The 14730-nt window shown below is 55.0% G+C and overlaps 2 long non-coding RNA genes across 2 annotated transcripts; both read left to right on the plus strand.

The window, feature by feature from the left end:
• The first annotated feature begins 161 nt into the window (after positions 1 to 161).
• LOC117309491 (uncharacterized) lies at positions 162 to 5768 on the plus strand. Its single transcript, XR_004523839.2, has 3 exons — positions 162 to 363; positions 1318 to 1487; positions 5517 to 5768. It is a non-coding gene; the product is annotated as an uncharacterized lncRNA (long non-coding RNA).
• A 6910-nt stretch (positions 5769 to 12678) lies between these two features.
• On the plus strand, positions 12679 to 14631 carry LOC141277723 (uncharacterized). Its single transcript, XR_012329486.1, has 2 exons — positions 12679 to 12963; positions 14246 to 14631. It is a non-coding gene; the product is annotated as an uncharacterized lncRNA (long non-coding RNA).
• Positions 14632 to 14730: the final 99 nt, after the last annotated feature.

Genomic DNA, 14730 nt, shown 5'->3' on the forward strand with positions numbered 1-14730 from the left:
GGAGGCGCCGGGCCCTTCCAGACTTTGTCATTGGAAAGCTATTCCCGTAACCCTTTCCTGCCTTCGCCTTCCGTCCCGCCTCCGCGGCCGCAGAAAGGCGGAGCTGGGTGGCGGGGCAGGAAGCCTCCGCACAATCAAGCCTTTCCTCGGCCGGGACCCGCCGCTTCCAGGCCCGGCCCCACCCCCACGCGCCCTCGGGCTGCCGCCGGCCGGCACTTCGTAGCAGCGCGGACAGAGGGGTCGGCCGGGCCTTCCCACCCGCTTCCGCCCGCGCCCCCTTCCTTCCTCTCTGTTCTGTTCCGCTTTCTGGGCTGGGACGCGGATGCAGAGGGGAGGGGAGACCCCAGAAGGGCCGGGCATATAGTAGGTGCTCAGTAAAATGCGTGGGGCTTTGCCCGACCTCGCGACCCTGCCACGGGCCCTTTGTCCTTCTACGGCCTGGGAGGGGGAGGAGGGAGGGGGAGAAGAAACGACCAGACCCAGAGAGAGGGGCTAGAAGTGGGGCCTCGGCCAGAACCTAGTGCAGCCTGGGCAGTGCGGCCTCCACTGACCCTGCCTCCCGGGACAGGGCAGAGGAGGTCAGGTGCCTGGGCTTCTGGAGCAGGCTTCGAGCTCCGGGAGAAAGGCGGCAGTGCGACCAAGGACCCACCAGATTGGGACCAGAGGCGTCGCCAGTTCCAGTCAGCAAACATGATTGATTATTTCCGGGGCCAACTCCCTGGGAGGTTTCCCAAAGTTTCACCAGCAACGGGTCAACCAGAGGGAAGCAGGGTCAGCAGAGTCCTGCCCACCCCCGTCCAGTCAGTCAGTCGGGTCACAGTGGCTGGGGACCTAAGGGAGTGATAAAGGGACACTAGACAGTGGACAAGCAGTGGCGTTGAGGAAGTTCCCGACTAACCAGGGAGAAGGGTTTCTATATGGGAATAACCTGCCTTTTCTTTGCGGGGGAGGGGCTATCTCAGAGGGACACAGGGGGCGAGTCCTTGCCCTGTGGGTACAGTGGCTGGAAGTGTGGGCTCGAAGGCAGATTGCCTGGGTTCATATCCTGGATCTGCTTCTCATCAGCCATGGGAACCAGCACGGATTCTTTAACCTCTGACCATTTCGGTTTCTTCATCTGTAACCTGGGGTGATGACAGTTGCCATCTCCCACGATTGTTGGTGAGAGTACGTGTGCTAATCTAGACGGCACACTCAGAATAGTGCCTGCGCTACTCAGTAAACATCAATTATTATTGTGATCCCTGAGTCCTGCAACCCTGCATCCAGTGTGTCATTCACCCATGTGCTAACTGGAACCTCTCTCGCTCTTCACAGGCTCCTCGGCCTGCTAAGGGGAGCCTGGTCCTCTCGGAAGAAGCACTGTCCTTTCTCGAGGGCCCATAGGGTGGGCCGGCTGAGTTCCTCACCTCCTCGGTCTAGGGACCAAGGATTACACAGCAGGCTTGCAAAGCAGTTTCAGAGACTGAACTGCCCTCTGGGCCACGGTGAGGCTGCACACGGGGCCCCACCCATACTGGTAATGGCAGGAAGGTGCTGTTCCTTGGGTGCTGAATGGGGAAGAAGGCTAAAGCCATGGCTTTCTTTTTCTAATTTATTTATTTATTTATTGGCTGCGTTGGGTCTTTGTTGCTGCACGAGGGCTTTCTCTAGTTGCGGCGAGCGGGGGCCACTCTTCGTTGCAGTGCACGGGCTTCTCAATGCGGTGGCTTCTCTTGTTGCGGAGCACGGGCTCTAGGCCCGTGGTCTTCAGAAGTTGTGGTGCGCGGGCTCAGTAGTTGTGGCTCGCGGGCTCTAGAGCGCAGTCTCAGTAGTTGTGGCGCATAGGCTTAGTTGCTCCGCGGCATGTGGGATCTTCCCAGACCAGGGCTCGAACCCGTGTCCCCTGCATTGGCAGGCGGATTCTTAACCACTGCGCCATCACGGAAGTCCCAAGCCATGGTTTTGTAAGGGTTAAATCTCTTCCTCCGTGAGATCAGTATTTCTCTCCCATTCATGAATGGCTGATCACACCAGTCCCCCGACCCTGCTCCAAATGTCCCAGTCACAGACCTGCAGCAGTGAAGTGTGTCTGGATAAACACGCTGGCATATGGACAGGTAGGGGGGTGGGCAGGGGATGAACAGACCAGCTCTAGTTGTGCTGAAGGGCAGAGGCAGGGACAGCTCCTGAGAGACAAGGTGGTGGGACAGGGCGGCAGAGAGAAGCCACAGTGACCGTGGACGCAGGGCCGCCTGGGTGGGAAGTAGGGTCCCCCCCCCAGCCCAGGAGAGGCCTCTGCCAAGTGCCTGCCTGTGAGCAGTTTTCCTCCGAACACAGCGATGACTCTGTTGCTCTAAATCAAGCAAATGGCTTTTCCTTAAATATGAAAATCAATAAGAAGTAAAGGCAAGGGCCTGGCCACCGGGAGAGGAGATTGGAGGCGCTGGCCACAAGGGAAACGGTGAGATGCAGGCTCATCCCCCCACCCCACCGCGAGGCGGCCTCCAGGCCCTGCTGCCCCCCCTGTGACTCCTTAAGCCCAACAGCTGCCCCTGGTCCCCTCCTCCATCCACGGCTTAGAGCCCATCCTGAATCAGGGCAGGAGATTGCTAACGAGAGGATTAATGTCAACGTGACAAATAGGTTTTAAAAAATCAGCCCAGGAGCCTGTTGTCACCCCGTGGTCTCAGATCTGGCTTGAGTTGAGTTGCTCCGGGAGCCCCAGCTCAGCAGGTAGCATTTCCAGGCCTGGCCTGATTTCCTGGGGCCCCTGCCCATTTCCTGCCCCCTTGAGCTCTGAGGACTGAGACTAATCTGTTTTACGTTTGGGATCCGGGAGTTTGCACTGTCAGAGCTCCCCCATCCCATGTGGCCCGCCAGGGTCTGTCTGCACCTTCCCGCTCCCGTTAGGCGCGCAGAGCCGTCTGTAAGGCAGGGATGGGAGCAAGTACATCACTTTATTTCTTGAGCCTTTAATAAACGTCGTTAGAGGGAGCCTCTGGCTTCCTCCTCGGAAGAACAGTGGAAAAACACTGGGTGTCAGAGGACCCGAGTCCACGCTCTGGCGGGGCCCTTGCCGAAGCACATGCTCATCCGTAAGCGGGGTGACACCCAGGGGACACCACCGCCTACCGAGGCCTGGGTGAGCGTTCAGTGAGAGAGCCGAAGAGAAGGTGTGGTAGGTAGTGCTGAGCATTTGCCACAGCTCAAACCCCGGCCCCACCCCATCCCACCTGCATCCCACATCCCCTCGGGCATACTCTCCATGTTCGAAAACACACTTTTTTTTTTTTTAACGTCTTTATTGGAGTATAATTGCTTCACAGTGGTGTGTTAGTTTCTGCTGTATAACAAAGTGAATCAGGTATACATATACATATATCCCCATATCTCTTCCCTCTTGTGTCTCCCTCCCACCCTCCCTATCCCACCCCTCTAGGCGGTCACAAAGCACCCAGCTGCTTTCCCTGTGCTATGCAGCTGCTTCCCACTAGCTATCTATTTTACGTTTGGCAGTGTATATATGTCCATGCCACTCTCTCACTTCGTCCCAGCTTCCCCTTCCCCCTCCCCGTGTCCTCAAGTCCATTCTCTACATCTGCGTCTTTATTCCCGTCCTGCCCCTAGGTTCTTCAGAACCTTTTTTTTTTAGATTCCATATTATGTGTTAGCATAATGGCCACCATTATGCTATGTTAGAGAAATGTTTTTCTCTTTCTGACTTACTTCACTCTCTATGACAGACTCTAGGTCCATCCACCTCTCTACAAATAACTCAATTTCGTTTCTTTTTATGGCTGAGTAATATTCCATTGTACATATGTGCCACATCTTCTTTGTCCATTCATCTGTCAATGGACGCTTAGGTTGCTTCCATGTCCTGGCTATTGTAAATAGAGCTGCAATGAACATTGTGGTACATGACTCTTTTTGAATTATGGTTTTCTCAGGGAATATGCCCAGTAGTGGGATTGCTGGGTCATATGGTAGCTCTATTTTTAGTTTTTTAAGGAACCTCCATACTGTTCTCCATAGTGGATGTATCCATTTACATTACCACCAAAAGTGCAAGAGGGTTCCCTTTTCTCCACACCCTCTCCAGCATTTATTGTAGATGTTTTGATGATGGCCATTCTGACCGGTGTGAGATGATATCTCATTGTAGTTTTGATTTGCATTTCTCTAATGATTAGTGATGTTGAGCATTCTTTCATGTGTTTGTTGGCAGTCTGTATATCTTCTTTGGAGAAATGTCTGTTTAGGTCTTCTGCCCATTTTTGTATTGTGTTGTTTGTTTTTTTGGTATTGAGCTGCATGAGCTGCTTGTAAATTTTGGAGATTAATCCTTTGTCAGTTGCTTCATTTGCAAATATTTTCTCCCATTCTGAGAGTTGTCTTTTTATCTTGTTTATGGTTTCCTTTGCTGTGCAAAAGCTTTTAAGTTTCATTAGGTCCCATTTGTTTGTTTTTATTTCCATTTCTCTAGGAGGTGGGTCAAAAAGGATCTTGCTGTGATTTATGTCATAGAGTGTTCTGCCTATGTTTTCCTCTAAGAGTTTTATAGTGTCTGGCCTTACATTTAGGTTTTTAATCCATTTTGAGTTTATTTTTGTGCATGGTGTTAGGGAGTGTTCTAATTTCATTCTTTTCCATGTAGCTGTCCAGTTTTCCCAGCACCACTTACTGAAGAGGCTGTCTTTTCTCCATTGTATATTCTTGCCTTCTTTATCAAAAATAAGGTGACCATATGTGCATGGGTTTATGTCTGGGCTTTCTATCCTGTTCCATTGATCTGTATTTCTGTTTTTTGTGCCATTACCATACTGTCTTGATTACTGTAGCTTTGTAGTATAATTTGAAGTCAGGGAGCCTGATTCCTCCAGCTCCGTTTTTCTTTCTCAAGATTGCTTTGGCTATTCAGGGTCTTTTGTGTTTCCATACAAATTGTGAAATTTTTTGTTCTAGTTCTGTGAAAAATGCCATCAGTGGTTTGAGAAAACTTGCTTTTGAGCGATAGAAATCTGACTGTCTACTAATAACCCTCATCCTCTCTGGCTTGATCCGTTAACCAGCAAGGAGCTTCACGGGAGTGGGATGGGGGGGCGTGGGTGTGGCAGTTGTCCCCATGTGGCTACCCTGGCCTCAGGGCGCCGGGCCCCTGTGTTGATGGTCTAAACGAGGACCCGGGAGGAACGGTCTGTGAGGAAGAGCTGGCACTGGGCTGCGTGTTTCAGGATAGTGAGGCTTGCCTTATGGGGAAGATGGCTTTTCTCCCTTTCTATCACCAGGAAGTGAGCCGTGCTGATAGTCAGTCATGGTGTTTTTCCAATGATGGCTTTTCCAGAGGGGTGCTTCTGGAAGGGGCCAGCAGGGTAGGAATGGGGTGGGCAGGGAGACATGCTTCCCTTTCGGGAGGCTGGCTCTGGCTGGAGCTGCCCCGAGAAGATAACAGTCCGACTTACAGAGCTCTTGCTGGGTACTGACCGCTAGTCTAAGCCCTTAACATCCGTCTCATTTTTGTCTCTATTTCGTAGGTGAAGAAATTGAGGTTGAGATCTTGCCTGGGTCCCCAGCTGGTCAGTGCTGGAGCCGGGACTTGCATCCCGGCATCCTGGCACCCAAGGCCACGTGCCCTGGTACCATGCAGATCCGCAGAGGAAAGGGGGGCTTGGAGACCATGTGGGGCCCGGGGAGGGGCTCTGTCACTCAGCAGCTGCTGCACGTTTCTTTCTTTCTCCCTTCTTAATGGCTTTTTTGGAGTATAACTGACATACTATAAAATTCACCCCTTGTAAGTATGCGAGCCCATGATTTGTACTAAAGCTACCGAGTTGTGCAGCCGTGACCACAACCAGGTTCTAGAACACGTGCTTCACCCCAGACGCTTCCTTGCTCGGTTGCTTTAATGAGTCTCGACTCCCTTGTCTGTAAAGTGGGAATGACACCGCCTGCCTTGTAGGCCTGTCCCAAGCATCAGATGAGCGTGTAAGTGGCGTATGGTAAATGAGTGAGTTATTCCCATTCTGGTCTCTTAGAGTCACTTACATACAGACTTTCAGAGCTGGGTGTGGTCTGGAAGGCTGTCGAATCCCACCCTCTCCTTCAACACATGCGAAACCAAGGTGCCAAGAAGGTCAGCAACTCACCGCTAAGGACACGCGGCTCAGGACATGCAGCTTGGTAGTTCGGTGCTCTCTTATCTCCCGCGAGACTTTCCCCTGAGGCACAGGGGAGGTGTCATTGCCACCACCCCCGCTCTTCTGGGGGGCGCCCAGGGCAATGCTGACTGGCAGGCATGGACTGCCGGAGTTTGCTTGTGCTGGTGGAAGACTGCCCAGGACTCTGGCCTTGGAGAGAGAGCGCAGTGGGGAAGGCTGGGTGCAGAATCCAGGGACACGGCCCAAGGTGGGGGCCGAGGCAGGAATGTCCACTGTCGGGACAGAGGACGCATTGATTCAAACCACCCACAGGCCGGCCAGCTTCGTGGGCACGTGCGCCGTCACACGGGACCCCGTGTTCGGTTTAATGCTTTGCTGTTGCCCCCTTCAAATTCTTACCAAGTTTTTAAACAAGGGACCCCACAGTTGTATTTCGCACAGGCCCCCATAAATTGTGTAGCCAGTTTTGCCCACAGGACAGAAAGCAGAGCCCAAGCTTGACTCTCAAGGTCCCCGTAAGGAAGAGCATTTCTCCGCCCAGAACTTACTTACATGTGAGCTATTTATGTACATGACACGATCGTGGAGTCTTAAAACTGAGCATTAAGAGAAATCAAAGTTGCAAAACAAACAGCACTCTCTGATCCGAGTTATGTCAAAAGATGCCCCACAAAACTCTATATTTCTATGTGCATTATACCTGTATGAAAATACGTTTTTAGAGAACTCTGGAAAGTCTCCAAACTGATAGCAGTGGTTATCTCTGGGGAAGAGTCACCCAGGGCGTTGTTAATTCTTTCCGTATGTTTGAGTTGCTGGGGTTTTTTCACGAGGAGAATGTATTCAGGAATTACATAATGACAGGTAAAATGGTAAGATACTCCTAGTATATTCTGTGAACATTTTCTTATATCAGTAAATATTCCTTTTTTTTTTTTTGCGGTACGCGGGCCTCTCACTGCTGTGGCCTCTCCCGTTGCGGAGCACAGGCTCCGGACGCGCAGGCTTAGCGGCCATGGCTCACGGGCCCAGCCGCTCCGCGGCATGTGGGATCCTCCCGGACCGGGGCACGAACTCGCGTCCCCTGCATCGGCAGGCGGACTCTCAACCACTGCGCCACCAGGGAAGCCCAGTAAATATTCTTAACTCCTTAAGAAGTGTCTTGTGGGACTTCCCTGGTGGTCCAGTGGTTCGGACTTGGCACTTTTCACTGCCGAGGGCCAGGGTTCAATCCCTGATCGGGGTTCTAAGATCCCGCAAGCCACACAGTGTGGCCAAAAAAAGAAAAATTTCTGGAGAAGGAAAAGGAGGGACACGGGGTGGGTGTGGAAACCATCGCCCAGATGGCCCGTGGGTGCTCGGCGTGGCCACCAAGGATCTGGAGGCTGCGGGGTCCACTTTCGTGGTGGGCGGGTGACAGGAGGTATCAGGGGCGTGGGTTGCCAAGTGAACCGGGTGACGAGGTTGTAGAAGTGACTTTGGCTGTGGTGAACAGAGGTGACGGAGGCAGGGGTGCAGGGAATCCCCTCTGCGGGTGGAAGGGATGGGGCCCCGGTGTGGGATGTACCAGGAAATGGGGGGTTTCAGGCAGGGCGCCTAGTGGACAGAGGGCAGCTTTGGGGTCAGGGCTGTAGTCAAGCCTCAGATCCACTGCCTCCTCGCCGTGTGCCCAGAACCTGGGTCTGTCCCCTGGGAGACAGAGGATGCTGACCATGCACTCCTGGTGGGGATGTTGGGAGGATGTGATGAGACGACGTCGGCGAATCATTGGACCCAGTGCCCGCCTCAGCCTGGGAGCCCCAAATGTCCCCCCTTCCCTTTAATTGACTGCAGTTTGAGGCACTAAAATGGCCAGAAGTATCTGCATGTATGAAGAGCCTTCTTTCCAGTGCCTCCCTCCCCAGTTTCTAGGCGAGCTGCCCAGAGCCTCCTGGGTGCAGCCTGCAGAGCCTGAGCGGAGCCCGCCGGGAGGGGAGAGCAGCTGGCTACAGCCAGAGGGTAGACAAGAGGGCCAGTGAGGCTGCTTTGGGCAGCTCGGCCAGGGGTCCCACACTGGGATCCTGGGAGGGGGATGCTCTATGAGCGCTGATACCAGTCCCCCCACATTTCTCTCCCCCTGGCCCTTTGGGCTCCCCCGCCTCCGGTGTGTCCCCGCGGCTGCTGCAGCCTTCTCCGCGGGTGCAGATGTGCCCTGCGGCAGCTGGAACGCCCGGCACCTGTTGCCCGGATAAGCGACCGTAACTCTACTCCAGGGAAGGCAGGCCAGGTGCCGGGCTTTGCCGGGTCCTCCTTCCTGCAGGCGGAAAGGCGGGGCATCTGCGCGTCCTGGCTGCACGTGGAGGCCGCCTGGAAAGTGCTGGGCCTAGAGTCTCAGCACAGACTGGACCCTCTTCCAGCCCGGAGCTGCTTCCAGCCATGCAGCTGTCCCCTCGGCCCAGCTGGTTCGCTGGGGGCTCCCACACCGGGGCGGGGAGGCTGGGGAGTGGTGCCGGGGGCAGGGCGCGGGGAAGCGGGGCGGCAGCGTGGACCCGAGGGGTCAGAGGCGCCCAGAGCTGGGAGGAGGCGGGCAGTGAGGCCAAGGTGAGCTAAACTCGCTCCGTGTGGCCTCGGCTGCAGAGATGTCGTTCTGGAGATGCTGGGATGCAGAATCTCCTTCCCAGCTGAGTGTGCGGGGGTGAGGGGGGGTGGCGTGGACCAGGCAGGCCTCGTGGGAGCCCGCACAGCCACGCGGACTGCCAGCCTTCACGGAGAGCGCGAGCACCCGGCCAGGAACCCCGGGTCTCTGAGAAAAGCTCATGGGGCAAATCCAACACACACATCTCTGACATCCAACCCACACACGGCATTGCACATGTCAATACACGTGAAAACCTCCCAGGAGAAGACCGGGCAGTGAGTCAGCATCGCTGATGTCTGGGTCACACATCCACTCCCCTGTCCGTTGGTCCTTGAATGAACGTCCCCCTGCCCCCCACTCAGGGAGGGGAGGCTTGAGCCGGCGATGCTCAGAGATGCCGAGGTCCCTACAGGAAGCTGACCTCCAGCTCCCGTCTGCCTGGGCCAGCCAGGACCCATAGCCCAGGTGGCGGGTGGGTGGCCCCAGCCACACGTGGGACACTGCTGACCCCTACTGGCACTTTTCTGCCCATAGCCAGCAGGCAGAACCCTAGGGGGAGTGGAGTGTCGGGAAAACCTCGCCGTCCGTCTGGGAGGGGGTGGGAAGAAATAGCCCAGCTCAGAATCTCCCCCCGCGCGGGCTCCTTTGATGAGACCAAGAAGAAATTAGAATACAACCCAGACCGTGTTTCTGGGAAGAGCGAGGTAGACTGGCAGCACGTCCTCCCAGCCTCTGTGGCTTGGTCAGCTCCTTGCTACCCATTCCCTAGAACCTAAACCGAGAAACCATTAGCAACACTCCACCAGCCAGATTCAACTACTCAACCGGATAAAAAAGGAAAAAAGTGAACTTTCCGCTTAATTTCCTGTGGGTCTGATGCACCCTTTGGACCTGGGACTAACGGGATAATTGTGGCTTTACCGTCTCCTTTTCCACGAGAGGGGTTGGCGTTACACTCTTTGGGAAACTGCTACCAGGAAAGCTGGCATCTGGAGGATTTGCCTCTGTGGCTAGATATTTTAAAGATCATTTGTACAGCCCAGGGGTGTAATTTAAGTCTTCCAGAATCTTTACTGGAATCGTCCCCGGGACCAGAGGAACACCAGACGCCAACAATTCCGACAGAATTAGTGTGGAGGCCCCCGGGAGGAGGGAAGCCACTCCTTTTTAACCCCCTCCTTCTCCTCTGCCCCCCATCCTAGCGGCAGACCAGAGCTCTCCTTCGCTTCGTGGCTAACCTCCTTCGACGGTGCGTGCGCTCCCTACCACCAACCGCCCATCACCGTCAGGCCTCCGCTCTGGACACGGCGCTGAGCCGCTCCAGCAAAGGCAATCGTTGGCCTCTTGAAAGCTAACTCTCAAGCGCGTTTTCCATCTCTCATTTTACTTGATCTCTATAGCATCTGACATCTTAACAGTCGTTCATCATTTATTAATTTAAAATTTTATTGTGAACTATTGTAGACATGCCGAAGGTATGGAAAACAATCTAACAAACATACCTGTTGCATCCGTCAAGGTTCTGCAGAGAAACAGAACTAACGGGATATTCATTCATTCATTTATTCACTGACTTATTGTAAGGAGCTGGCTCAGGCAGTTACGACAGCTAGTCCCGAGTTCTGCCGAGGGAGCTGGCAGCCCGCAGACCCAGGAAAGCCAACGGTTTAGTTCCAGTCTGAGTCTGAAGGCCTGAGAACCGGGTGAGCTGATGGGATAATTCTGGTCTGAAGGCCGGCAGGCTTGAGACCCAGGCAGAAGCCGATGTCCCAGTTTGAAGGCGGCCAGGCAGGAGGGATGCTCTCTTATTCGGGGGAGGTGGGGGTCACAGCCCCTTTGCTCTATCCAGGTCTTCAGCTGATTGGACAAGGCCCACCCACATTAGGGAGGGCAATTTGGTTTACTCAGTCGACTAAGTTAAATGTTAATCTCATCCAGAAAACACCCAGAATAATTTTGGCCAAATATCTGGGCACCCCGTGGCCCAGTCAAGTGGACACATAAATTTAACCATCACACCTGTGAACACCACACGGTGTAAGGAATAAAGCCGCGCGAGAACATAGTTTAAGCTCCTCCCCTTTTGAATTTCTCTCTCCCCACAGAGGGGATACTATTCTGCGCTTGGCATTAACCATTCCCACACATCTCTTTATGCTTTTACTATGTTACACACTCTACCTGCACAGACTATTTTAACTAGACATCTGAAGTCATACTGTGTGTGTTCCGCAGCTTTCTTTTTGGAATCAGCACATGCTGTCTGGGTCTTGGATGTTTCCAGAACTCCTCTGGCTCTCCTGAACTGACCAGATCAGGTGTGATTAGGACACCAGGCACAGTTTTTTATTTTATTTTATTTTTTTTAAATCTGACTCTGTTCTTCTTCCTTCCTTCCTTTTCTTTTTTCCTTTTTACACTATGACCAGATACTATCTCAGGCACTGGACACGCAGAAGTTGACCAAGACACAGTTCTGTCCCCAACTTCATGCTTCTCTGTAGCGCTTTGTAGCAAAGGAAGTTTTGTCTGGGACCACGTCTGTGCAGCCCAGACTACGAAGAATCAACCTAATCCTCCTAAAGGAGCATAAAGCTGCCCGCAGGGGCTCAGGTGATGCCCGCAGGGGGCTCAGGGGATGCCCGCCGGTGCTCTAAAGCGGAAAACACAGGCGATGGGCTTTAGCATTCCGCGTCCTGGAGAGAGAGCTGGACCAGTCTTCTGCAGGCTGGGCCCCAGGCTCCGTAGAGAGAGGAGCCGCGGTCCCCTTCCCTTGGGTCTCGGGGCCCAAACGCGGTGCCTCGGGAAGCTTGTTTCCGAGACATTCGGCTACTGCCGAGGGCCAGCCCCACCCCCATCCCCCTTCCCGGACAGCCACGCTCGACCTCGCCATCCCAGCTCGTCCAGCCTTTGAAGCAGGCTCAGCCGTCCTTCCCTGAAGGCTGGTGGGTGACACGGAGGGTCCTGGGCATCCGGGCCTGCCCCCCACCAGCCCGTGGGCGCTCGCGCTCCGCTGTGGTCCTCGATCTCTCGCTCCCTGCGCACTGCAGTGCCATCCTGCCTTCTCACGGCGGGCTGCGTCTGCTCTCCGAGCAGGGTCTCACTCTGCACGAGGACCGCTCCCGGCGCCTGTGTGACACCCACACAGGGAGCTTCCACGTGACCACGGCCATACCTCATCTCGCTGTGCTGCGGCCTCCCCTTACTGGTCGCTTCCCGCTTTGCGCTCTGCCCGTGCCTGCTTGAGAAGACTCAGCGGGGCAGCGTCGCTGGCTCTACCTGGCCACTGGCTGTGGTGACACCAACTGGATTCTTCTGCCTCTGGGAGTCCGTCTCGGCAGAACCTCGCTGCACGGGCCCCCTCCCCCAGAGGCCACTACTCCCTTGCCTTGGTCGATGCTGGCCGCCAGCCAGAGTCCCCGACAGCCCCTCGGGAGAGCAGCCTGCATCCACCTCTTTCTCTGAGGCTCCTTTTCAGAGAAAGGTTTTTGCAAGCCTTAGTGAGGACGGCTCAGCGGATACTTGTAAACCCTCATGTTTTTTCTTGGCAACACCCCATCTGTAGAAACTTTCTTCCTTAGGAAATGCATCTCTGAATGCAGCGTAGCTGAAGGGATCCACCTGGAGTGACCCACCCACCTCTGGAAACTGTCTTTTCCCAAAAGGGCTGTGTTTCCATCCCACATGCTCTTCTAGAACCTTGCCACGGTGCACATCAGGAGGCGGGGTCTGTGTCCCCTTTCCTTGAAACTGGGTGGGGCTTTGAGACTGTCAGCAGAGCACGAGGGGTGGGGTGGGGGTGGAGTTCTGTTCTGCACCTTCTGAGGCTGGTTGGCAAAAGGCCAGACAGCTTCCTCCTGGCTTCCTCTCTCCCAGGACGCTTGCCCTCGTGGCCCCGCCTGGCCGCCTGGCGAGCTTACACGTGGGGGTCCCCGCTAACAGTCCAGCCGCCAGCCAGCACCAGCTGCCGGCCACGTGAGCAGGAAAGTCACGATGACCCCAGCTAGCCATCACCTGACTGCATCACATGTGCGGTCTGAGGAAGAGCTGTGCAGCTGAGCTCATAAACCCCAGAACCGCGAGACAGAAAAGGGAGTGACGGCTGCAGTTCAAGCTACTGAGCTTGGGGCGACTCGTTACGCAGCAGCAGGTACCAGTCTGTCCACTTCCGTGCGGTCCCGCTCGTCAGCGTGCGCAGTAGCTCAGGTAAATCTGTCCCGGATTCCTGCAGGGGAGCCTCCCTCCTGAGCCCCCAGTGCTCTTTGCTGTGCCGGCCTCCTGCACCCCGTCCAGCGCCCGCATGTCCCCTGGCCCTGGGAGGCCCCGAGTCTACAGCCCAGTGCTTGGCACAGAGGGGGTGCTTCTCGGAGGAGGGGGAAGACGATCCCGGGGAGACAGGAGGGCCCTGAGCCAAACAAGCTTCCACTACCTTCAAAGGCCTTTTTCTCTGACCAGCGTCCCAGGACTTTTGGCTTCTCTGCTAGGAGCCTAGGATGTCTCAAGTGAGAGTCAAAAAAAATTTAAGTAGCAAATGACCCCAGTGGACAAAGGATGAAGGGCTGCTTAAGCTAGGAGGTCCCTGAGCATGTGATTCACAAATTGGCCGGCAGGTGGCAGTCTCGCTCCTGGTTCTTACCCTGCAAACTGGAATGAACGCTTTGGTGCTGGAATTCGTAAAACATAAAAAAACAAAGTAAAGCCAAGCACCTCTCCAGGCTAGGCGCGTGTGAGCTACGAAGGAGACGGAGCCACAGCCCTGCCCTCTGCGGCCGTCCTATAAAGAGTAAACTCTGTCTCTTGAGCTCATCTTTGGATTGCCGTCCAGCCCTTGCTTCTGTCTCGGGGTCCCATTTCATACGATTGACCCTGATGGACCAGAGGCGTCAAAGCTCTTGCCTAAAGTTTGGTTATTTTCAAGCTACTCACTGCTTACACCTCTGCTGTCTGGCCGGATGACCACAGGGAAGTTGGAGGGTCCTCGACAGGAGGACAGGGAACGGATCAGAAGCAGAGGAGGCAGGTCTGCCGGAGAGACTGCCCGGCCACACTTCTCCCCGGAGCTGCCAGGCCCCGGGCCCTCCTTTGCCGTCTCCCGGTGCCTCCTGTCTCCCTGCCCACACCGGCCTGGTGTGGACGCAGGCTGCTGAGAGGGAAGCAGCCTCACAAGGCCATCGGGCCAGGGGGCGGGGTAGGGGAAGTGGTGGATTTAACTGAAAGTTATACAGCCTGTTTCACAACACCCTGAGGACCCAGCCGCGGGCCTCCCCCTGAGGAATTTCTGAATCACCTTCCAAGCTCCCTGGAACATTCCTTGTGGTTCACAGTGTAAAGGGCAGCTTGAAGATGGGAACACGTTTCCCTGTTGGAGCCCCCATAGTACCCTCGTTCCTCTCCAGGTGGATTTCCCCCTTTCTTTCTTCCAAGCATTTTATCCTCCTGACGCTTACACATGGACTTTCCTGCCCTTTCTTTTATCTTTGGCCATCAGGCTTATTTCTCCTGCAGACCCCGAGAGGCTCTGGGACTCCTCCTCGGGAAACATGAAGACAGGGACTGAGGGTCCCGGTCAGGAATGCGGGGCCATCCCTCAGCCCCCTGTCACAGCCTCAGCACTGCACAGCCAGATCTGATCCAGGGAGATCCAGTGAGATCCAGGCAGATCCAGGGAGATCCCGGGAGACCCCCCGGGAGATCCAGGCAGATCAATCCTGGGAAGAGCCTTAGAGCCACCCCAGGCCCCTTGCTGGGCTTGTCAGTCCAGGGTCCACAGAGGCTGGCAGGACACCCTTTCCAAGAACCTCTGTTTCTCTTACTGTAAATAATTTTCAACATTATCTTCTTATTAAAACAAACACAGGCATCTGTGAAGGAGAACGTGAAATTTAAACAAACTTTATAATAAAACCAAAGACTTCAGGGCCCTGGGAGCGACGGATCCCGCCAGCCCTCGAGCTCCCGGGAGCAGCGCGTCCC

This window comes from Tursiops truncatus, chromosome 1 (genome assembly GCF_011762595.2).
Source record: "Tursiops truncatus isolate mTurTru1 chromosome 1, mTurTru1.mat.Y, whole genome shotgun sequence".
Taxonomy (NCBI): Eukaryota; Metazoa; Chordata; class Mammalia; order Artiodactyla; family Delphinidae; genus Tursiops; species Tursiops truncatus.